Genomic DNA, 11,124 nt, shown 5'->3' with positions numbered 1-11,124 from the left:
TGGCTGTATGGTTGATCTGATTATGGCCTCAACTCCACATTCCGCCTATCCCCGATAATCTTTGACTCCCTTATTAGTCAAGAATCTATCTACCTCTGCCTTAAAAATATTCAATGACCCAGCTTCCACCACTCTCTGAGTTCCAAAAATTCGCAGCTCTCAGAGAGAAGAAAAATTCTCCTCATCTCCATCTTAAATGGGAGCCCCCTTATTTTTAAACTGTGTCCCCTAGTTTAGTCTCTCCTGCAATGGGAAACATCCTCTCAGCATCCATCCTGTCAAGTCCCCTCAGGATCTTGTAGGTTTCAGTAAGATCACCTCTCAATCTTCTAAACTCCAATGGATCCAGCGCCAAACCTGTCCAACCTTTCCTCATAAGATAAACGACCCAACATCCCACCCTGCTCACCCCTGCTGGAACTCATTAATGATTTGTTGAAAATAGGCAAAAACAGCCTCCTCGATTAACACAACTCACTTTCTCTTTAAAACAGAAGTACGTTTAAAAAGATCTTTTCGAGTGCTATGAATGTTGTTTTATAAAATAAATTGGATACATTGGACAGTACCACTCAAGGGATTTACACTACTGCTGAAAAAGAGTTTAGGCATAGCCAGTAAGTTTTTAAATTGGAGTAGTACAGCTTCAAAAGTGATAGCTATCTGAGGCTTAACATATATATATATATAGTTCATGCACAAGTGAACATGCAGACAAATCAAGAGCACTCACACTGTTAGTGATTAAACAGTGCAACCCAAATAAAAGGCACCCATGAGGAGTTAAAATGAGGTGAACTATGGTGAAAAGAAAATTGGGCAAGTGGGAGCGATGCTCCATCTCCATTGAGGGTAAGAACCTGGTCATCAGGTGTGAGGCACTCTCAGTGTTGCTCTACATGGCACAGGTCTGGCCCATTCCTCACTCCTGCGTGGTGGCAATCGCCTGAGCCATCTTTCACTTTATCTGGAGGTCAAAAATGGATCATGTCCGCAGCGACACGATGTACAAACCTCTAGATAAAGGGGGAAAAAATGTGCCCGACATCGCCTTCATCCTGATGGCCACCTTTGTGTGTAGCTGTATCAAGCTGTGCATAGACCCTCAATACCAAGTGTCACTACATGCTGAGGTTCTACCTGCTCCCAGTGTTACGAAGGATGGGTCTGGCCACGCTGCTGCAGAACACACCAAGTAGTTGGACCGTGCCGTACCACCTGCCTTCGTGAAAACATTTATGCAGAGAAACATCTTTGACCACAAGTCCATCAGGCAGTGGTCGGCACGTAACATCTTAGAAGCCCTGCGGGAAAAGGAGATGATTCCTCGAGCAGACCGTCAAAGTCATTTGGCAAAATGCCTCATTGCCAGAACTTTCCAACAAGAACCAAGCCCTCCCCGTCAGATCCTTCCTACATGCCAGGAGTCTCACCCCCTCTGCACATTGCCCTCGAGGTGGCTGTGGTGGGGAAGAGACCGTTGATCACCTCCTTGTGGATTGTGCCTTTGTAAAGAAGGTCTGCAGTGGTTTCTGTCGAGGTTCATTCCGAGCAGTGCTGTGACAAGGACTCTGTGCTCTACGGGCTGTTCCCAGGGACACACAGCGAGACAAACATCAACTGCAGTTGGAGGATCATCAGCTCGGTGAAAGAAGCTTTTTGGTCTGCCCGAAACTTGTTGGTCTTCCAGCGCAAAGAGTTGTCCCCGACCGAGTGTTGCAGACTGGCACATTCCAAGGTCCAGGCCTACGTGCTGAGGGACACACTAAAGCTTGGGGCAGCCGCTGAAAAGGCGTAATGGGGAAAGATCGCTGTCTAAGACCTTTAAGCCATACTGCACCAAGGGGCTGGGAACTGTATAGACCCCATGGGCTGTATGACTCACGTTGAACGTATGCAGTGAATACTACATGTATTGAAGCACCTCAGGGTGCAACGTAATCTATGCAGACACTGTCTGTCTGTCTGTAATGACCATGTTAAAATGTCTATAATGTTCATTGATTGTATTGAAGCACCTCATGATCTATGTGAGAAACTGGAATATGATTGTACTTTTTGTGATGGCCATTTTTAAATGTTTTGTAATGTTCTTTCAGGTATTTTGTGGAATAAATTATATTTTTTCCAAAATAGAATGAGGTGAACTGGAGAAGTAAGATTTGAAAGGTGAACAGAAGTATACATGTTATGAAGTCATAAGATGCATTTCCTGTAAGATATTTATGAAGGAGACAGCTAGGTTTAACAAGTGCGAAGTGATGTAATCATCTCCTGATGTATAAACTAAAAAATATGCTATAGCTTCAGAGAGGAGGCTTTAAGGGCAGATTCCTGCAAAATGACCAGGATTGACTCTTAAGGGATTGGAGCTGGGAACCAGCCTGATCAGATACCAGGTTGGTACACATAAGGCCAGTATTGAGGGGCTAGTGGATGGATTAAGGTTGTTTGGAAACGGTCTGTGAAACTACTCAAGACACCACATTAGCTGTTAGCCAATACAGCAGAAAACAAAGCTTTACAAATTTGATTGCAATTTCACCATCCCAGGAATTTGTGTACAGGAGTAAAAATATCTTGCTGCAATTGTATAGAGCCTTGATGAGTATATTTTTGGTCTCCCTGTCTAAGAAAGTATATACTTGCCAGGGAGGGAGTTCAACAGAGGCTCACCAGGCTAGTCCCTGAGATGGCAGGAATGTCTTATGATGAGAGACTGAAGAAACTGGGCCTGTATTCTCTAGAGTTTTGAAGAATGAGAGGTAATCTCATTGAAACCTACAAAATTCTTACAGGATGTGACAGGGTAGATGAAGATTGGATGTTTCCCCTGGCTGGTGAGAATAGAACAAGAAGACAGAGTCTCAGAATAAGGGGCAGGCCATTTAAGACTGAAATGAGGAGGAATTTCTTCACTCAGAAGGTGGTGAATCTTTGGAATTCTCTACCCCAGAGGACAGTGGAAGCTCAATTATTGAGCATGTTCAAGACAGAAATTGATAGATTTCTGGTACTATATGGGGATAGCATGGGAAAGTGATGGGTAGATGATCAGCCATGATATAATGGCCTACTCCTGCAACTGTATTTCTATGAATCAGGCTGGTGAACCTTCATGGCATTCTCTCTATGGCAAGATCAGACAGCATTGACATATATGGCTCCAAATTTCATTCCTTTTACATGAGGGACCTCTGTTGGAAAAGCATTTACATTACACTTTAAGATCAGGAGTTTATCTTCATAAATTATGCTACTTTAATTTAAAGACACTAACACTCAGAATACATTTCCTCCCTCCACTCCCTTTTTTTCCCACAAATATACTTGGTTCATAAAATTTATCAAAGTACATTATGTGATTCTTCAAAATTGAAATTACATAAAGTGCAAAACAAATCTGTTCCTTTCAATACATAATGTGGTATGCTGAGCTGCTTAATAACATTTACAATTTACAATTAATATTTACAATATTAATTTTTGTGCCAAACATACAGGCTGAGGTATATTTTATAGTTTCCAGCTTCTCAGTGTACATCAGTGACCCATCCTTCACAACAACTGAGGACCTTACACAGTGGCCTCTCCCCACTGAGCCCTTGCAGCAGCTGATCCAAGCTTCAGTGTGTCCCTCAGCACGTTTTTCTGGACCTTGGAAATGTGCCAGTCTGCAATATTTGGTCGACCTTCAAGTTTCAGGCAGACCAAAGAACGTCTTTCATCGACTTTGATGGTCCTCCAGTAGCAGCTGATGACCAACTCAGTGTCTATCCCGGGGAACAGCCCATTGTACAGTGAATCCCATATCATGGAGCTGCCCAGGGTGAACCTCGACAAAAATCACTGCATCTTTATCCAGACCTGCTTCGCAAAGGTACATTCCAGAAGAAGGTGGCCAAGTGTCTCTCCCCCACCACAGCCTCCTCAAGGGCATCATGACAGGGTGGGGAGAGTGAGACTCTGGGTGTGCAGGAAGGATCTGATAGGATCTGACATTTCCCACCACCAGCCAAGCTACCGCTTGGTGTTTGTTTGAAAGTTCTTGCAATGAAGCATTCTACAAATGACTTTGACAATCTGCTCAGGGAACTATCCAACAGGATCCACCATCTCCTTTTCCACTGTGTCTTGAGGATGTTGCATGCAGACCACTGCATGATGGACTTGTGGTCAAGGGTGTTTATCTGTATAAACTTTTCCATGAGGGACAGGTGGCCCAACTGAATGGAGTCTTCCATGGAAACGTGGCCAGATCCATCCTTCACAACATGGCCAGACCCATCCTTCACAACATGGCCAGACCCATCCTTCACAACATGGCCAGGCCCATCCTTCACAACATGGCCAGACCCATCCTTCACAACATGGCCTGGCCCATCCTTCACAACATGGCCAGACCCATCCTTCACAACATGGCCAGGCCCATCCTTCACAACATGGCCAGATCCATCCTTCACAACATGGCCAGACCCATCCTTCACAACATGGCCAGATCCATCCTTCACAACATGGCCAGGTCCATCCTTCACAACATGGACAGGCCCATCCTTCACAACATGGCCAGGTCCATCCTTCACAACATGGCCAGGCCCATCCTTCACAACATGGCCAGGCCCATCCTTCACAACATGGCCAGACCCATCCTTCACAACATGGCCAGGCCCATCCTTCACAACATGGCCTGGCCCATCCTTCACAACATGGCCAGGTCCATCCTTCACAACATGGCCAGGCCCATCCTTCACAACATGGCCAGGTCCATCCTTCACAACATGGCCAGACCCATCCTTCACAACATGGCCAGACCCATCCTTCACAACATGGCCTGGCCCATCCTTCACAACATGGCCAGACCCATCCTTCACAACATGGCCAGACCCATCCTTCACAACATGGCCAGATCCATCCTTCACAACATGGCCAGACCCATCCTTCACAACATGGCCAGACCCATCCTTCACAACATGGCCAGATCCATCATTCACAACATGGCCAGGCCCATCCTTCACAACATGGCCAGATCCATCCTTCACAACATGGCCAGACCCATCCTTCACAACATGGCCAGACCCATCCTTCACAACATGGCCAGACCCATCCTTCACAACATGGCCTGGCCCATCCTTCACAACATGGCCAGAGCCATCCTTCACAACATGGCCAGGCCCATCCTTCACAACATGGCCAGATACATCCTTCACAACATGGCCAGACCCATCCTTCACAACATGGCCAGATCCATTCTTCACAACATGGCCAGGTCCATCCTTCACAACATGGCCAGGCCCATCCTTCACAACATGGCCAGGTCCATCCTTCACAACATGGCCAGACCCATCCTTCACAACATGGCCAGACCCATCCTTCACAACATGGCCTGGCCCATCCTTCACAACATGGCCAGACCCATCCTTCACAACATGGCCAGACCCATCCTTCACAACATGGCCAGATCCATCCTTCACAACATGGCCTGGCCCATCCTTCACAACATGGCCTGGCCCATCCTTTACAACATGGCCAGACCCATCCTTCACAACAGGGCCAGACCCATCCTTCACAACATGGCCAGACCCATCCTTCACAACATGGCCAGGTCCATCCTTCACAACATGGCCAGATCCATCCTTCACAACATGGCCAGGCCCATCCTTCACAACATGGCCAGGCCCATCCTTCACAACATGGCCAGACCCATCCTTCACAACATGGCCAGGCCCATCCTTCACAACATGGCCAGACCCATCCTTCACAACATGGCCAGGCCCATCCTTCACAACATGGCCAGCTCCATCCTTCACAACATGGCCAGACCCATCCTTCACAACATGGCCAGACCCATCCTTCACAACATGGCCAGACCCATCCTTCACAACATGGCCAGACCCATCCTTCACAACATGGCCAGACCCATCCTTCACAACATGGCCAGACGCATCCTTCACAACATGGCCAGGCGCATCCTTCACAACATGGCCAGGCCCATCCTTCACAACATGGCCAGATCCATCCTTCACAACATGGCCTGGCCCATCCTTCACAACATGGCCAGACCCATCCTTCACAACATGGCCAGACCCATCCTTCACAACATGGCCAGACCCATCCTTCACAACATGGCCAGACCCATCCTTCACAACATGGCCAGGCCCATCCTTCACAACATGGCCAGACCCTTCCTTCACAACATGGCCAGACCCATCCTTCACAACATGGCCAGGCCCATCCTTCACAACATGGCCAGGTCCATCCTTCACAACATGGCCAGACCCATCCTTCACAACATGGCCTGGCCCATCCTTCACAACATGGCCAGGCCCATCCTTCACAACATGGCCAGGCCCATCCTTCACAACATGGCCAGACCCATCCTTCACAACATGGCCAGGCCCATCCTTCACAACATGGCCAGACCCATCCTTCACAACATGGCCAGACCCATCCTTCACAACATGGCCAGGCCCATCCTTCACAACATGGCCAGACCCATCCTTCACAACATGGCCTGGCCCATCCTTCACAACATGGCCAGACCCATCTTTCACAACATGGCCAGGCCCATCCTTCACAACATGGCCAGACCCATCCTTCACAACATGGCCAGACCCATCCTTCACAACATGGCCAGGCCCATCCTTCACAACATGGCCAGGCCCATCCTTCACAACATGGCCAGACCCATCCTTCACAACATGGCCAGACCCATCCTTCACAACATGGCCGGACCCATCCTTCACAACATGGCCTGGCCCATCCTTCAGAACATGGCCAGGCCCATCCTTCACAACATGGCCAGGTCCATCCTTCACAACATGGCCAGACCCATCCTTCACAACATGGCCAGGTCCATCCTTCACAACATGGCCAGGCCCATCCTTCACAACATGGCCAGACCCATCCTTCACAACATGGCCAGGCCCATCCTTCACAACATGGCCAGACCCATCCTTCACAACATGGCCAGGCCCATCCTTCACAACATGGCCAGACCCATCCTTCACAACATGGCCAGGCCCATCCTTCACAACATGGCCAGGTCCATCCTTCACAACATGGCCAGACCCATCCTTCACAACATGGCCAGACCCATCCTTCACAACATGGCCAGGCCCATCCTTCACAACATGGCCAGACCTATCCTTCACAACATGGCCTCGCACATCCTTCACAACATGGCCAGGCCCATCCTTCACAACATGGCCAGACCCATCCTTCACAACATGGCCTGGCCTATCCTTCACAACATGGCCAGACCCATCCTTCACAACATGGCCTCGCACATCCTTCACAACATGGCCAGACCCATCCTTCACAACATGGCCAGACCCATCCTTCACAACATGGCCTGGCCCATCCTTCACAACATGGCCAGACCCATCCTTCACAACATGGCCAGACCCATCCTTCACAACATGGCCTCGCACATCCTTCACAACATGGCCAGACCCATCCTTCACAACATGGCCTGGCCTATCCTTCACAACATGGCCAGACCCATCCTTCACAACATGGCCTCGCACATCCTTCACAACATGGCCAGACCCATCCTTCACAACATGGCCAGGCCCATCCTTCACAACATGGCCTGGCCCATCCTTCACAACATGGCCAGACCCATCCTTCACAACATGGCCAGACCCATCCTTCACAACATGGCCAGGTCCATCCTTCACAACATGGCCAGACCCATCCTTCACAACATGGCCTCGCACATCCTTCACAACATGGCCAGACCCATCCTTCACAACATGGCCAGACCCATCCTTCACAACATGGCCTGGCCCATCCTTCACAACATGGCCAGACCCATCCTTCACAACATGGCCAGACCCATCCTTCACAACATGGCCAGACCCATCCTTCACAACATGGCCAGACCCATCCTTCACAACACCGGGGACAGGTAGAACCCCAGCACATAGTGACACTTGATGTTTGCATACTGAGGATCTACACACAGCTTAATGCAGCCACATACAGAGGTGGCCATCAATAGAGGTTGGCAGCAGGTATGTTTTCCCCCACTTCATCTAAAAATTGCTTTGTCATGTCCCTGCAGACATGTTCTGTTTTCAATCTCCAGCTAAAGTGGAAGATGATTCAGGTGACCACCATAGCGCAGGAGTGAGGGATGGGCCAGACCTGTGCTACGTAGAGCAACACCGAGAGTGCCTCGCACTTGATGACCATGTCCTTATCTGCAATGGAGAGGGAGTGTTGTTCTCACATGCCCAGTTTTTATTTTGCCATGGCCACACTCTTCTTGCAGTTCTTGGCGTATGCTGCATACCCCAGACTCACTGAACCATATCCCCAGCACCTTTTGGTAGTCTGACTCTCCACTCCTTACAGTCCGCACCAGTTGAACAGAACCCTTTTCACAAAGGTGAGATCCACGGTGCACTTCTTTTTCCATGTTCTTTACCAGCACCTCACAGTGCTCTGCACCACTGGCTTGATGTTTGGATGTTCTCCACTCTTCACCTGCCATTGTCATTAGGCCACAGTGAAGATTGCATGTCATAATGGTTTTAGGCCAAAATAAGCATTGAGATCCAACCAACTAACAAAACATCAAGACTTATCATTCAAAATTAAACGATGCTTCACCAAAAGGCCAAGAAATGATGCTTACTGATGAGTTAAAAACAGAGAGAAAGCATGGCAGTGGGGGAGAGGCAACAGATGGCAATGTCAGTTTGGCTGAGATCAAAAGCCCTTTGCACACTAGTGTCATGAAAGTATAATATTTTTCATAATGTTTTCCTGGTTTATTGTGAAATAGGTTCGGTCTGTGTGTGATTTAATTACATTTGTAGTCAAGCAGACTGCAAGTTTAAATCATCAAAAGAAGCTAGGTGCTTGACATGCTAATGATTAAACGTGGATGCTGGCTTAGCATGTAAGGTGTGAAGGGGATTTGCATTTTTAGATAAATGAAGGGATGTTTGGATTTCAAAGAGATCTTAGTCTGTTTACCAGATAAGCAAGGTTAAGCAATGTGTTTATTTTTCCCAAAGGTTACTGACAATATGTAGTGACAACATGAAAGTTTTAATGTTATGAAGGAGATACAGTTTCAAAGATGTATGGAACAATAGAATTTACATATTAAAAGAGAGAAACATATATAAAGGAAAATGAAAGGCTATGTGTCAGGAGAAGGCCATGTAAGGTCTAACATGGATGTGTGGAAAACCTTCATGAAGCCTCCAGCATTTGTGCCTAAGTCTGTTGTCTAACGGAACTGAAGCTAGATAAAGCCTTTTGGAATTCCACTGTCCAGGATATTGTGTAAACTTGCTGAGTCTGTTTTAAATCTAAAATCTATTTTGGACCATTGGAGGATCATCAACTCGGTGAAAGACGCTCTTTGGTCTGCCCGAAACTTGTTGGTTTTCCAGCGCAAAGAGTTGTCCCCGACCGAGTGTTGCAGACTGGCACATTCCAAGGTCCAGGACTAAGTGCTGAGGGACACAGTTAAGCTTGAGGCAGCCGCCACAAAGGCGCAATGGGGAAGGGTCACTGCCTAAGACCTTTCTGCCATAGTACACTGAGGGGCTGGGAACTGTAAAGAGCCCTCAGGCTGTACAGCTTAAAATGAATGTCTGCCAATGATTGTAATTTTCATTGTTGTACTGATACACCTTGTGATTCATGTTGTAAAAGTTGAACCTGATTGTATTTTTGTAACGGTGATTTTGAAATGGTTCGAAATGTTTTTGAAGATTTATGAATTAAGTATATTTTTGCAAAAAAAAACTATTTTGGACCATTGCCTTAAAGGGATTGTAACTGGGGTCAGGTTAATTAGGAATGTTAGGAGTTATTATAGTAGTAATTGTAGTCTTATGTGTGTGCTTGACATCTTTTATTTTGTTAATAAATATTTTAATTTAATTTTTTAAAATCTCTAAAGGTGGACGTATTACCTCTGAATTCAGTGCACGCATCTCATAATAATACAAATTGCAAAACTGTTGTGATAGCGCAACCAAGTTTCCCTCATGGATTTGGTCCACTTGGCACACATCATAACACTAGATAGAAACAATGGTGAAATTAATAGTGCTAATTATTGTGTATATCGGACAGCAACTTCCAGCGACCACAAGAATGCAGTTAGATGCCTAAATCAGGAAGTTGCTGTCCAAGATGTCCTGCTCCTCGAAATGCTGCTCAAGAATGGTATCTCTCAGAGACTCGGCATTCAAAAACATCGAAAGGCTTTTTCTTTAGTCAAAATGTTATTGCTACCTGACATATTCTGACCAGAAGAAGTTAGGGCTTATCTATTCCATTCTACGTGAATTGTTAATAGTATGATAAGTATTAATTAATGCCAAACAACCTTTTTTTATATACATATCCATATAAAATAAAAACAGAAAATGCTGGAAAAACTCAGCAGGTCTGGCAGCATCTGTGGGGAGAGAAACAGTCAATGTTTCAAGCCCGCGTGCCCCTCTTTCAGGGCTCTGATCTGTTAATGTTGCCAGACCTGCTGAGTTTTTCCAGCATTTTCTGTTTTTATTTCAGATTTCCAGCATCCACAGTATTTCTCTTTTACTTTTTTTTAGTTCATTCACAGGACGTGGGCATCACTTGCCAGGCCAGCATTTATTGCCCATCCCTAATTGCTCTTGGGAAACTGAGTGTCTTGCTAGGCCATTTTGGAGTCAGCCACATTGCTGTGGATCTGGAGTCACATATAGGCAGATTTCCTTCTTTAAGGGGCATTAGTGACCTAAAAGGGTTTTTCTGATAACCAGCAATGGTTCCAAATTCATTAGACTCTTACTGAATTCGAATTTCGCCATCTGCTATGGTTAAATTCAAGTCTGGGTTCCCAGAGCACTACCTCCGCATCTCTGGATTACTGGTCCAGTGGCCAAAACCATGATACCACTACCTCGCCTCGGGCACTGAAAATTAACTTAAACAAATATGAAACCTTATTCCACCAAATTTTAATTACTGTTACAAACAACTTTCGGCTCCCCAACTTGGTATGGCTTTAATTTGCTTCTTGCTCTCAAATGAACAATATTAAACGCCCCGCTTCGCAGACACGCTTAAGATAGCATTTTCATCTATTTTTTAAACAAATAAAAGCTA

This window comes from Carcharodon carcharias, chromosome 32 (genome assembly GCF_017639515.1).
Source record: "Carcharodon carcharias isolate sCarCar2 chromosome 32, sCarCar2.pri, whole genome shotgun sequence".
Taxonomy (NCBI): domain Eukaryota; kingdom Metazoa; phylum Chordata; class Chondrichthyes; order Lamniformes; family Lamnidae; genus Carcharodon; species Carcharodon carcharias.
This window is presented reverse-complemented; position numbering follows the sequence as displayed.